This window comes from Rhinopithecus roxellana, chromosome 15 (genome assembly GCF_007565055.1).
Source record: "Rhinopithecus roxellana isolate Shanxi Qingling chromosome 15, ASM756505v1, whole genome shotgun sequence".
NCBI classification, from domain to species: Eukaryota; Metazoa; Chordata; class Mammalia; order Primates; family Cercopithecidae; genus Rhinopithecus; species Rhinopithecus roxellana.
Window position 1 is genome coordinate 2936805 of NC_044563.1, and position 14789 is coordinate 2951593.

The following is a 14789-nucleotide window of genomic DNA, read 5'->3' on the forward strand; positions in this document are numbered from 1 at the left end:
GTAAGACAAACAAATTAGCCACAAGATGATAAATTATGGCTTAGTAATGGTGCAGACAGAGTTCACAAAATTCCTGACCTCCCCAATTGCTCGTAGGAATAACATCACTGTTGCAAAACCTAAGATTGGGGCTCTAGTTATTTTTCAGGCCCTGCATTCTGATGCATAAACTGGTGTTATCTAGACCAGAAATCTGGTTCAACCATTTCTGCAATTCCACCCAGGAACAGAAGACAGCGTGAATAAACCAGTTTGACCCCTTATTATTCCATCTCCAACCCAACCAATCAGCACCTCCCATCCCTGGCCCCCAGCCAAGTTATTAAAACAAACAAACAAACAAAAAAAACACAGTCTCAGAATTTTGGGGGAGATTGTTTTGAGTGATAAAACTCTGGGCTCCTGTTCAACCAGCTCTGCATGAATTGAACCTTTTCTCCATTGCAATTCCCCCATCTTGATCAATCAACTCTGTCTGGGTAGAAGGCAAGGAAAACTCACTGGGCGACTACACCAACACCTTAAAACCATATGTCTTACACAGGTCCTTTGACACTCAGATTCTTCATGTGCACAGGGCATGCGTCAACTCCCTGCTTGCAGGACTGACCACGGGTTAGAAGTGTGAAGGGGAGTGCCTCCAAGTTCCTAGCTCCCCAACACGGCTGTCGTCTATGGCGAGGGCTTCTCATCTGTCCATGAACTCTGCCTCTTGATGTACCTCTTTCCTCTGAACTCAGACTCCTCAGTGTGGTCCTCCAGGGACCCCTGACCTTGCCCTCTAAATCCTCTGAGCTTCTTTTCTGACGCTCTCTTGACCTCTGAGAAATGAGCTATGGTAGGAACATGAGGACTAAACTCCAACCTTTCTTCTCTTGCCCAAATTCCTATCTGGCCTGTGGAGTTGTACCCTACAAACCATAACATCTCATCAGATGAGTTTTTATTAACCCTATATAATGTGACTCACTTTTCAACCTGACTCTGGTGTAACATCACATGACAGGTAGCAGACTCTGGAGGGGAAATCAAAACATTGTATTCCAAAATACATTTCTGTGACATATTTTGAAATGGCCTTACAAAGCTGTCTTTTTGTGGCAAAAATTTGCATCTGTAGAGAATCTCCATTAACAGATCCAGGACTTTTCCCTTCTAGACCTTTCCTAGATCTAGGGGAAGTTAGCTGAGAGCCTGATACCTCTGAGGTCTGAGAAGGGACATTGGCCATCTACTTTGTGAGTGCTGCCTAAGAGGATTCATCTGTTAAATAAGAACCACGGTCTCCGTAAGCCTGGCCTCTCAGTCTAGGCATTCCTCTCTACTGAATTCAAGCCTTTTGATAACAGCTTAACACTCTCAGCCAACTGTCAACTAAAGAATGCCTAAAACCCATCTATGATTTATAAGCTCCCTTTTTGGGCTGAACCAATGTTTACCTTCCTTGTATTGGTTTATGATTTCAGCTGCAATTTCTGTCGTAACCTGACCATCTCAAGCACCTTTTCTCAGGACCTCTAGAGATTGTGTAACCCAGCCCAGCCCCTCATATTGGCTCTGAATAAACCTCTTTAAATATATTTTGGCAGAATTTGGATTTTTCCGTTATCAAATGTCACGACAAAAACAAAACAAAACAAAACAAAAACAGAATATCTGTTTGTACCCGTATGATCCACCCAGGTCTGGCAGTGTAGAATGAATGCCTGCTGTGGATAGGCAATGAGAAAACAGATTTCAGGCCAAGGGTTTTGACCCCCTGAGGACACTGGGTTTGCGGCTTCAGCTTCCTGCTGTTTTCTCCAAATGCCGAGGGCTTGTGGAATGTACTTGTATCTGCCCCAGGCTGGCAGGGAGTAGAGGCCACTGCCCTGAGCTCAGAGGAGCCCTCCTCCAAGATAAGTGTAATCTGCCAGGACCCCAGCTTTCTTTCTCTCTCTGTGGTGGGTGGGGTAAAATCTGGGTGCCCTCGACTCTTCAGGAGTCTGCTCCTTGTACAGACAGAGCCAGCAGACCCTTCAGTGTGGCACAGTTTTGGGAGTTGTGAGGGAGGTAGGAGGACACTGAAGCCCCTGCCGCAATCCAGTTCTGTGCACTCATAGAGCATGGCCAGACGGGGCTGTGCTGTGGGGAAAGCTCACAGTGCCTGCCCTGGGGGCTGGCACAGACAGGGCAGGTGTGCCCTGGAGAAGGGAAGAAGGGGCATGGGCTGGAGCTGGAGCTGGGGTCTTGAGGGAGCTGCTGTGTGTGGATGAGGCTGAGCATGAGAGAGCAATGGGTGGTGGGGGCATGGAAGAGGTGGGTGGGTCTGATCTCCCATGCAGGAAGTGGGGAGCAGGAGTAGGGTAATAACTCATCATCGAAACCCAGAGACACTTGAAAAAAAAACTTAAATTTTGAAATTGAGACTCAGGAAGATGCAGGACAGAGCTTCTGTGTAGCATTCACCCAGTGCCCCCATGATAATCTCTTTTAATTCTGATAAAATATTGATATAGTTTGGCTGTGTCCCCACCCAAATCTCATCTTGAACTGTAGTTGGCATAATCCCCACATGTCATGGGAGGGACCTGGTGGGGGTAATTGAGTCATGGGCATGGTTACCTCCATACTGGTCTCCTGATAGTGAGTTCTCATGAGGTCTGATGGTTATATAATGGGCTTTCTTTCTCCTTCACTCTGCACTTCTCCTTGCTGCCGCCATGTGAAGAAGGACATATTTGCTTCCTCATCCACCATGATGGTAAGTTTCCTGAGGTTTCCCCAGCCATGTTGAACTGTGAGTTAACTCTTTCCTTTATAAATTACCCAGTCTTGGGTATGCCCTTATAGCAGCATGAGAACAGACTGATATAAATATTCACAACAGAAAAGTTACCGTTTTTACCACTTCTAATTGTATGCTCAGATCAGTGACTTCAGTTCCCTACCTGTGGTTGTTCAACTGTCACCACCATCCTTCTCCAAAAACTTCTCATCTTCCCAGGCTGACTCGGCCCCAGTAAACACCCACTCCCCACCCCGCACTACAACTGTCATGCACTGTCAAAAATAAGAAACAGGCCTTGGCATGAGGCTGTCAACTCAGTCACAGAACTTACATGGATTTCTCCTATTTTTATGTAGATCTCTTTTTTTTTTTTTTTTTTTTGAGACGGAGTCTCGCTCTGTCGCCCTGGCTGGAATGCAGTGGCCGGATCTCAGCTCACTGCAAGCTCCGCCTCCCGGGTTCCCGCCATTCTCCTGCCTCAGCCTCCCCAATAGCTGGGACTACAGGCGCCCGCCACCTCGCCCGGCTAGTTTTTTGTATTTTTTAGTAGAGACGGGGTTTCACCGGACCAGGTTAACCAGGATGGTCTCGATCTCCTGACCTCGTGATCCACCCGTCTCGGCCTCCCAAAGTGCTGGGATTACAGGCTTGAGCCACCGCGCCCGGCCTTTATGTAGATCTTTTAATGTCTAGTTCTATGAAATTTTATCACATGAGGATTCAAAGAACCACCACCACAGTGCAGACACTGACTGTTCCATTGCCCTAAAGAAACACCTCACTTGCATCCTTCCCTCCACCCCGAGCCCTGGCAGCCATTGATGTGGTCTTCCTGTAGTTTGGTCACATCCAGAATATTGTGGATCTGGGATAGTACATGAGACGCTGAGATCTGACACTGACTTGTTTTTTTTTTTTTTTTTTTTTTTGAGATAGAGTCTCACTCTGCCACCCAGGCTGGAATGCAGTGGCATGATCTCAGCTCACTGCAACCTCCGCCTCTTGGGTTCAAGCGATTCTTCTGCCTCAGCCTCCTGAGTAGCTGGGACTATTGGCACACACCGCTACACCCAGCTGTTTTTTTGTTTTTTTTTTTTTTTGTATTTTTAGTAGAGATGGGGTTTCCCATATTGGCCAGGCTGATCTCAAACTCCTGACCTCTTGATCTGCCTGCCTCATCCTCCCAAAGTGCTGTGATTACAGGTGTGAGCCACTGCACCTGATCTGACATTGGCTTCCCCCCCCCACTTGGTATAACATCTTTGAGATCCATCCAAGTTGTAACATGGGCCAACAGATCACTTCCTTCTACTGCTGAATTAAATTTCATTGTGTGGATAGAGGCAGGTTTTCTCCCCTAACACTGCAGACAGGGTGGACGACCTCCTAAAATTTAGTTTGGGTGTCAAGACAATGAAGCCTCCCTCCAAGCGTGTGTGACAAGTTTCCTTCCTGACATGGTGCAGCTTTCTGGTGGCAGCAGGGTGGCTGCATGAAGACTTGAAAATGGCTTCAGAGAGCAGGGAGAGCAGACGGGCTTGGGACTGGGTGGCAGTCAGTCTGGGGCTAGCTTGGGGGTGCCCAGGAATGGGGTGGAGTTCTTGCTGGCACCAAGAAGCAAACACCAGGCTTTCTTGTAAACTTGTCCTGATGTGGGGCAGAGAGGGAAAGGGAGAAGTGCAGCCTAAAAGCTGTCAGCATCAAACATCAGAAATGAAGTAAATGGCTTTTATCAAAAAGACAAAAAGTAACAAATGCTGGAGAGGATGTGGAGAAGAAAATAACATCTTCCCTACATGCAGCATTCTGGAGCTCAGCTCTTCCCACAATCCAGGTCCCCACCCTGAAAATCTGTGACACGTCTCAGTTAATTTAGAAAGTTTATTTTGCCAAGGTTGAGGATGCATCCCCATGGCATCCCTCAAGAGGTCCTGATGACATCTGCCCAAGGTGGTCAGGGAACAGCTTGGTTTTATACATTCTAGGGAGACACGAAACATCAATCAACCTATGTAAGATGAACATTGGTTCGGTTCAGAAAAGATGGGACAACTCAAAGTGGAGAGGGGCTTCCAGGTCGTAGTAGATAAGAGGCAAATGGTTGTATTATTTTCAGTTTCTGATGAGCCTCTCCAAAGGAGGCAATCAGATATGCATTTATCTCGGTGAGCAGAGGGACAACTTTGAATAGAAAAGGAGGGAGGTTTGCCCTAAGCAGTTCCCAGCTTGACTTTTCTCTTTAGCTTAGTGATTTTGGGGCCCCAAGATTTCCAAGATTTATTTTCCTTTCACATTTCCCCCTGTTTTCTTTTTAAAAATATTTTGGAGAAAGCATTTTAGGAGAAAACTAGTCCCTGGTCTCAGAGTTCTTCTGATCTCTCACGGCTAGGATGGTTTCTGCCTAGATAGGTAGGTCCTGAGTTATTAGGAAAGTTCATTTTTAGAAGGTTGTGAAGTCTCAAGTCCTAAGAGGAGAAAATAAGGAGAGGGAGAAAATAGGGAGAGGGAGAAAAACAACAACAGACAAAAGACCAATCCTGGGACATCAGTATAGGCCACGTTACTCTGAAGTCCATACATCAGTAGGCAGATATGAAAGTGGCTTATGTATGTAAATAGGTTGCTGTTATTTTCTTCTGAAGTTTAAGTTGTCCAGCTTCAGTTTGTAGGGCTTTAAGAAAGCACAGCTTAGGTTTCAGCAACACCACATTAAGAAAAGTCAGGGGGAAAAAAAGGAAAAATATTGACAACTTTACTTTGAAGTCTTGTGGCCTAGAAAAATTAGCATCCAGTCCAAACTGCAGAAAAAAATTGAAAAATTGAAAAACATTAGGCAGGACTAGAATCTAATGATGGGTGTACTATAGTTTTTGACACATAGTTTTTCTCTCTCCAGTTTCCTGTTTTTACTAAAGACACATCATGGTAGGATCGATTTGCTTTATTATAGTTAGCCAGATTATTTGTATAAAGTGAAGCAAGAATAATTATTTTCTACATAGGCTTTTAAAATGGGCTTTGATGGAACTTTGTTCCCTAGAAGGAATCTCAAATAATACTTTTTTAAAGCTGAGCCCAGCCATGGATTTGTACAAAGAGAGGGTGAATTCTCTTTTTCAGGTCCCAGGATAACTTGGGACCTTGGGCCTGTCAGAAAGTGACATTCTTTACTTACCACAAGTTAGGAACCCTGTGCAGGGACTGTGTAAACATGTAATGAAGACAATTTTCCCAAGGGGCTTTTATTGGCTCTGTAAGTCAAGTTTGATTCCTTAAAGGAAAGCACACCATTCCTCTCAAAGTCTTGGTAAAATAACTGTTTCTCCAATTGTGTCTTGTTACAAATGAAAACAGATTCTTATTGCACTTATGCAAATAACTATATTGCTATAAGTTAAGAATACTCACAAATAGGTTCCAAATTCTGGAGAAATCAGGTAGAGAGAAACAAATATGCTCCAAATTTTGTTCATAGATGTATACTCAATTGTTAAAAGCTGTCAGTAGCTCAAAAGGCTCTGATAAACAAAACAAAGGCTCAGCAACATTTTAAGCAAAAAGTCAAAAAGATTACTTCAGTGTTCTATTAGTTCAGTCCATACAGTTAACTCGTGTTCTGCTTGATATTCATGAACATTTCAGTTCTTCATGAGCTCTGAAAAGCTTTTCCTCTATTCTGATGTCACAGTCTCCAAAGTTATCAGAAACCTGTGTTCAGGAGCACCTGTTAGAGTTTTACAGCTGGTTATAAAATCACCTTCTAAAGAGGACCAAAACAAGAAAACAATTGTTCAGTGGATGACAGAAAGTTTTAGTACAGCCAGAGTCAAAGACACAATTGACAAGGAAATTTGTTACCTCTGTGGCACACAATAACTTAACAAATATAATTATTACTGATAATGTATATTACATCATATCAGAATTATAGGAGTTTCTCATGATTGTGAAACATATACCAATAACATATTTACACTAATGCAGCCCCCCAAAAAACCCAAACACCATTTTGTATATGACAATGCTTCCTGTATAATTTTTATATCAAATAAGCCAAATTTGTTATTTTTGGACTTTAGGGAATCTAATATCTAACAGATTAATTAAGTCAGAAAAAGACATAACTTATAATTTGGTTTTGGGAAGTTTGTCAAACCAAACAGAGGTTTAAAACACTTGATATCACAAAATAAGATCACAGGTCATTGTAAAATAAGTCATTCATTTGAACAAAGTCATAACTCAAGGATTTCAAAAAAAAGGTAAAAACCTTCATTCTTTGAGAAAAGAGAATTAATTTTCCAAACAATAAGCCCTAATAAAAATAGCATGAAGCTAATTAAATTTGTTTTCCAAAATTTTATAAACGATCTACAAAATTTTAATCTTGACCATAAGATATAACTTTCATAAGACTTTATAACCTTTATTAAGGAGTCAGTTAATGCTTCAAGAAAACCTTGTTTTTTTTTTTTTTGTTTTTTGTTTTTTTATTTGAGATGGAGTCTCGCTCTGTTGCCCAGGCTGGAGTGCAGTGGCCGGATCTCAGCTCACTGCAAGCTCCGCCTCCCGGGTTTACGCCATTCTCCTGCCTCAGCCTCTCGAGTAGCTGGGACTACAGGCACCCACCACCTCACCCAGCTAGTTTTTTGTACTTTTTTAGTAGAGATGGGGTTTCACCGTGTTAGCCAGGATGGTCTCGATCTCCTGACCTTGTGATCCGCCCATCTTGGCCTCCCAAAGTGCTGGGATTACAGGCTTGAGCTACCGCACCCAGCCAAGAAAACCTTGTTAATCTGACACAGGGCCCACATGCTGGTCTTGCATCAGTGTGCCTTTGACATTAGTGGTTAATTTATAGATAAACTGAACTTATTTTTTCTCTCAAAATCAGCCTTTACAATTTCACATGCCCAGCTCTTCCATGATAGTCCCTGGGCCTTGAGGAGCTGAACAGCTTTAATTTCTTACCCTGTGTCTCAGGAGTGCAGTATATTTTGATTGGCATCTTCTGCAGGGTCTGAAAATGAGGCTTGAATTGCTGTCACTTTTTAAGATTTAGCAGAACTTGACGTCCTTTTTAGACTCTGGAGTCAAAGCCCTGTAACTCAACGTCACTAGGATTTTAAAAGCCCATACAGAAAGATATATGTATGTAATAACCTTAATTTTTTTAAAAAAATTTAATCTCAGTTTTCTTGTAAGCAAACCAAAACGTAGTAATAATGGCATAGAAATTATTTTGATAAAATGTAAAAATCTGTTAGACCAGTTACCAAAAATCAAAAGGAAAGACCTTATGTAGTACACAGAATAATACTTTGGAAGAAAATATTTCCTTTAGATCTTTTTTTCTTTTTTTTTGAGACTAAGCTTCACTCTTGTTGCCCAGACTGGAGTGCAATGGTGTGATCTCGGCTCACCACAACCTCCGCCTCCCAGGTTCAAGCAATTCTCCTGTCTCAGCCTCCCAAGTAGCTGGGATTACAGGCATGTGCCACCATGCCAGGCTAATTTTGTGTTTTTAGTAGAGACAGGGGTTCTCCATGTTGATCAGGCTGGTCTTGAACCCCTGACCTCAGGTAATCTGCCTGCCTCGGCCTTCCAAAGTGCTGGGATTACAGGTGTGAGCCACTGTGCCCAGCCTCCTTTAGACCTTTAAGAAAATGTTGGCCAGGCATGGTAGCTCATGCCTGTAATCCTGGCAATGTGGGAGGCCAAGGTGAGTGGATCATCTGAGGTCAGGAGTTTGAGACCAACCTGGCCAACGTGGTGAAACCCCATCTCTCCTAAAAGTACAAAAATTATCTGGGCTTGGTGGTGGGTGCCTGTAATCCCAGCTACTTGGGAGGCTGAGACAGGAAAATCACTTGAAACTGGGAGGCAGAGGTTGCAGTCAGAACAGATTATGCTATTGCACTCCAGTTTGGGCAACAAGAGTGAAACTTCATCTCAGAAAAAAAAAAAAAAAAGAAAGAAAAGAAAAGAAAACATTGTTAGCATCAGACCACAACAAACAAAACTTGAGGGAAAAAACTTAAATGAGCTGAAAATGAGTTGAATGCAAGTATTACTATTTCATGCCTTTTAAAAGGAAAGAGAAAACTGAAAACAGTGAGATGCAATAAAAGTTGAGCTTTCAGTTAAAAAATTAAAATCTCTTATAATTTATTAAGAATTAATCAATCCCTTAAGAAAATTTTATTGTTCTAACCAATTTTTTAGTGTATGTGCTTTTTTTTACATCAGACCCAATCTCTAGAAAGACCATTATGCTTTTCCTTTAATTATAGAGAACCTAATCATATAAAAAGTTTTTTTAAGTAAATCCTCTTATTGTAGCTTACACGGAGTGTTCATGACATGCTTGGACTTTCTGGTTTGTCCTGAACATCCCTCTTTCTTAAACAACCAGACATTTTATTCTAGAACTACATTTGCCATACAAGATTATTTCTCATATAAAATTATTTCTCTTTAGGCTTTCTTACCAAAAACTACCTCTTTATTTCTATAACTTTACTTATATCTCTCTTATTTCCTGGTTCCTTTCATGTTGTTTTATACATAACCTTCAGAAAACTTTGAATTAGACAAAAATTGTTCACTTTTTTAAAAAGGACACTTTTTAAAAGAAAGGAGGTTTTCCTACAATGTATTTTTATTGGAAAATACCCAAATGTTGCAATATCTATTATTGAATCTAATATAACTTTAGATTCTAAAGTATGACAACTTTGTCTACAAGTATTTATCGCATTACATTTACCCAATTATTTCATTTTGTTTACCTAGATTATTTCTGAAAACTGTAATAGTCATCATTTAAAGTTATGAAACTTGTCTTTGCAAAATTCTAACTGAGATATCAAAAAAGATATGCCCTAATTGACTTCATCTTGCTTCTAACCTCCAAACTGTCCTTGTTCATTCCTGCACTTTTGGAGGAATGTAGTTTATAGTTCATCTTTGAAACAAAGAAGATAGTCCTTTCCCCAAACAACCGCCTTACTGCCCATGGACTAGACTGTCTAAAGCCACAAGATTAGAAGTTATGGAAATTTTACTAAACAATTCAAGATGTAATTATGTTCATTAAACAAATATTAGTCTTATTTTTTAAAATTACACAAGCAAAGATTATTCTGTTTGGGGCTGGGTTTATAGTTTTGTGATCCCTATGCCAAATTTTGACACCTTGTAGTATTTGGCAGGGATAAGTTTGAAATTGCTTGACTAATAAATGCAAACAAAAATGTATGCTGAAAATTCTTAAGACATTTCTAATATTACTTTACCAATAATTTTAAAGATAACTTATTTATTAAAGATTTTACTTAAGTTACATAAAACTTGAAAAAGCATTTGACTAGTCTTTTTTTCCTGATAAAATATTAGATTCAAGCCCTTTTATTTTCTTAAGCCAATTAGTTAGAGCTCTTTTATATGTATATTTGAGATGGAGTCTTGCTCTGTCACCCAGGCTAGAGTACAGTGGTGTGATCTCAGCTCACTCCAACCTCTGCCTTCTGGGTTCAAGTGATTCTCCTGCCTCAGCCTCCCAAGTAGCTGGGATTACAGGCATATATCACCGTGCCTGGCTAATTTTTGTATTTTTAGTAGAGACGGGGTTTCACCATCTTGGGCAGACTGGTCTTGAACTCCTGATCTTGTGATCCACCTGCCTCAGCCTCCCTAAGTGCTGGGATTACAGGTGTGAGCCACTGCACCCGGCTTTTATATATCTCAGTAGTACAACATTGTGTACACAACACATAAATACATATATGTATTAGTCATGCCAATAGGACTACATCTTATAGAGTCATAACTCCCCTTTTTGTTCCCATCTTAGATTTTCAAATTCTTGATAACCTGCTTCAATAGGTTATATCAATTCTTGATATCCCTAGGCAGTTGTCAGTTAAATAGTCTTAAATTGGCATATCTGAGGAGGGATGGGGGATTGCCAGGCAGCCAGGGCTAGCGGGGTCACCCTGCCGCATCCTCTGCTCCCCCAACCCTCCAGCACAGTTTATAACCTGTTCTCTGTGGTTTGGGAAGGCAAACAGTTGTGTTAACATGAGATTGCAGTATAACCCAAGAAATTTCTGCATGGCACAGAATGCACTGGGTGGCTTTTCTCAAGGTAGACGTTGTGTGTTGTGGGATGAATATGTTGAAGTATCTACTTTAAGTATATACGGAGCATACATTGAAGTCCTAATGCCCAGGACCTGTGAGTGTGATCTTACATGGAAATAGGAACTTCGTGGATGTCATGTTATAAGGTCATTAGTATGGGTCCTGGTTCCACATGACTGATGCTGTTACAGGACTTACAGGACAAGAAGGGAGACGCAGACACATGTGGAGAGGAGGCTATGATGGTGCCGGCACAGGTTGGAGCAATGCAGCCTGTGGAAAACAAAAACAAAAACAAAAAGCTCCCCCAAATCACAAAGCCAAAGGGAAACATCAAGCTGGGAACTGCATAGGACAAACCCGCCTCCCATTCTCTTCCTAAATAAGATCACTGCAAATATGAAAAAGCTACATCTCTCCCTCACTATTTGCCCACAAAGAAACTCCCTGTGGACAAAGGACAGGCAGAAGTCAAAGTCCTCCCTTGGCTCCCGTGAGACAAATGCATATCCCATGGCTTCCTTTGCCCCTATTGTTTCACTAAGTCAGACTAAGGCATGAGTGACTATTCCTGTAAACTGTGTATTCAGGGAAAGGCTAACCAGAAACAAAAGAATGCAAGTTTGTCTCTTATCCACCTGTGGCCTGGAAGCCCCCTCCCCATCCGACTTGTCCCACCTTTCCAAGCCAAACCAATGCACATCTTACATGTATTGATTGATGCCTCATGTCTCCCTAAAATGCATGAAAGCAAAGCTATGTCCCGACCACCTTGGGCATATATTATGAGGACCTCCTGAGGCTGTGTCATGGGCACATCCTTAACCCTGGCAAAATAAGCTTTCTAAATTGACTGAGGCCTGTCCTAGATACTTTTTGGTTTATAGGTCACATGCCCCAGGACACCTGGAGCCCCCAGAAGCTGGAAAAGACAGGAGGGCCCTGCCCTGGAGCCTCTGAAGAGAGTGCAGCCCTCCCGACACCCGCATTTCTGACTTCTGGCCTTCAGAACAGTGAAAGACTCTATCTGTATAGCTTTAAGCCCCTCACTTTGTGGCCATGGGATCCTGTTCCATGGAACTGGTGCTGTTTTCTGCAGCTACCCGGTTGTCAGATGCTTGGATGAGGCCCTGTACATCATGGAGAGCAAAGTGCTTTTACTGAAAGTTGAATGTTAATCTCATTAACAAAATACCTTACCAGCAACACCGCAGTGAGTGTTGGGCAGAACAGCTGGGCACTGCACTGGTCGGGGTGGCATGGGTCACCATCATAGGGTGCCCTCCAGCCCATTGCCAGACCCCCCCAGGTCACCCTGAGGCATGGTCTGTTCCTGGTGTCTCACAGCATTGCTGCCTGAGCTATCAGGCGGGACTGAGTTTGAGGCACCGTCCTGAACTGAGCCTTCGGTTCACACAAGCCCCAGTCTCCCCTGGGGCAGCTGGTTCAGGAGGACAAAGTGCTCCTGGGGGGACCACTCCAGCCCCACGCTGGACATGCAGAGCATCCCCTGCAGGAGAAAATCTTCTCAGGGTCCTGGGACCTCACTGGAGAAGAGCAGACATTCCCCACGCTGGGCACGGCAGAGCCTTCCTGCAGGAGGAAGCCTGCTCAGGGTCCCAGGACCTTCCTGGAGAAGAGCAGACATTCCCCACGCTGGGCATTGCAGAGCCCACCTGCAGAAGGAACCCTGCTTAGGCTCCTGGGACCTCCCTGGAGAAGAGCAGACATCCCAGGTGGTCCCAGATCTTTCTCACAAGAAACCTCTCACCCCGGTGGGTACTGGGGTACACACAGACCCTTGGGGAACTGTGGCAATCCCAGATCCAAATTCTATCCAGGAGGGCCCAGCACCCACTGCTGACACAAAAGGAGCCCATGCTCAGAAAGAAACCGGGCTCTGTAGAAAGACATGGCACAGAAACAAGCCAAGGAGACGCAGACTGATGGAGGGGGCGGTGTTTATTTAGAGGACTAAGGGTCCAGCTGGACTTTAGCAGATAATGAATAACAAAGAGCTTTTCAGTGGGAGGGTGAGGTCCACAGGAGAGGCCACAGATCTGGGCATGGCCAAGTGTCTGCGGCCTCCTGGGCCTCCCTGAGCTCCAGCACTGGCCAGGGTGGAGGGCAAGGGAGGGAAGCTCTCCAAGGAAGAAGGGAAGGGCAGGACAGTTTGGCCCCGGCAAGTGGGGTGAGCTTTGTGATGAGCAGCAGAGGAAACGCCTCGCCCCAGGATTCCCAGTGGGGTGATGATGTGGAGCACAGGGTGAGTGGATTTTCAAGGCAAAGACGTGGCATGACCAGCGGAGCTCTGTTTCTGATTCCAGGGACTGTCATATTTCAGAGAGACACAGCTAAAAACTGCGTCACAGGTCTGGGATACAGGACGGCCTTCACTTGACACCTGGGGCCAAGCATCAGATCTTACACTGGCAGCACACGGGGATGCAGCAGCTGGACTGAGAGCAGCAGGGCTTGCAGCAGCTGGACTGGCAGCAGGATGACCCACAGCCTGAAGAACAGCAGCAGGGCTTATAGCAACTGGACTGGCAGCAGCTACAGGAGCCACAGCCCCCCTTAGATCCCCCACAAGAGCCACAGCTGGAGCAGGCACAGGCTGGCACACAGCAGCACACGGGCTTGCAGCAGCAGACAGGCACACAGCTAGAGCCACAGCCCCCCTTGGAGCCCCCACAAGAGCCACAGCCCCCCTTGGAGCCCCCACAAGAGCCACAGCCCCCCTTGGAGCCTCCACAGGAGCCACAGCCTCCCTTGGAGCCTCCACAGGAGCCACAGCCCCCCTTGGACCCCCCACAGGAGCCACAGCCCCCCTTGGACCCCCCACAGGAGCCACAGCCCCCCTTGGATCCCCCACAGGAGCCACAGCTGGAGCAGGAACAGGCTGGCACACAGCAGCACACGGGCTTGCAACAGCAGACGGGCACACAGCAGCTGGAGCCACAGCCCCCACAGCCGGAACCACAGCCCCCGCAGCCGGAGCCACAGCCCCCGCAGCCGGAGCCACAGCCTCCACAGCTGGAGCCACAGCCCCCACAGCCGGAGACACAGCCCCCACAGCTGGAGCCACAGCCTCCAGAGCAGCCACAGCAGCCCATGGTTCTGGTGGATTGAGGGTGGAGCAGGTAGAGGAGCAGGTGAGAGGCAGGTGGCAGGTGCAGGTGTGGAGCTCCCTGAGCCCCGGCTCTTTATATTCCTGCCCAGGTGTTTGTACTGATCACATGAATACGTCTGTTGTTGTTTCTGCTGTTTCACATGCACAAGTGTTGTTTATAATCTCTTCACTGTCCTATGAGCCGCCATCAGCTCAAGCCAAGCTCTACTCTCCTTGGTTTCTAAATTTGGCCTCTTCCTCATAGGCGTTTCCCTTTGTTAGAAGACATCGGGCTCCCTCTCCAGCGGGTGTGCTAGGAGCCTGGGAGGCGGTGGTGGCTTGGCTGGCAGGTGGACCATTGTCCTTGGTGCTCAGGGCTCTCCTCACTGATGCAGACCCTCCACCCCCAGGCATTGGTGTTTATGTCAATGGTGGTCATTTTGTAAAATAAATAAATAAAGCAAAAATTAAAAAAATAAGCTGAAAGAAAAGGCTGCCTATAGGTTCCACCGCTTTAAAACTTCCAGTATAAATATTTTGTCAAATTTGTAAAACAAAGTGTTGAAGAGCGTGGATTTTAGTGTGGCTCTGGTTCTCCTTTGCCTTTCTTACCTCTTCCTCCTGTGATCAGCTCACTCCTAACGACACGGATTAAACCCTCGTTCCCTTCAGGGAAGCTGAGCTCACAGAGGGAACAGAGGAACAAGACCCTTCCTAATGCTTTCGAGTTTTCCTCAATTAAGTCTTTGTAAAAATTCCACA

The 14789-nt window shown here is 44.7% G+C and overlaps 1 pseudogene; it reads left to right on the forward strand.

The window, feature by feature from the left end:
* The first annotated feature begins 13211 nt into the window (after window positions 1-13211).
* LOC104677163 lies at window positions 13212-14344 on the forward strand (annotated as a pseudogene).
* The last annotated feature ends 445 nt before the right edge of the window (window positions 14345-14789 follow it).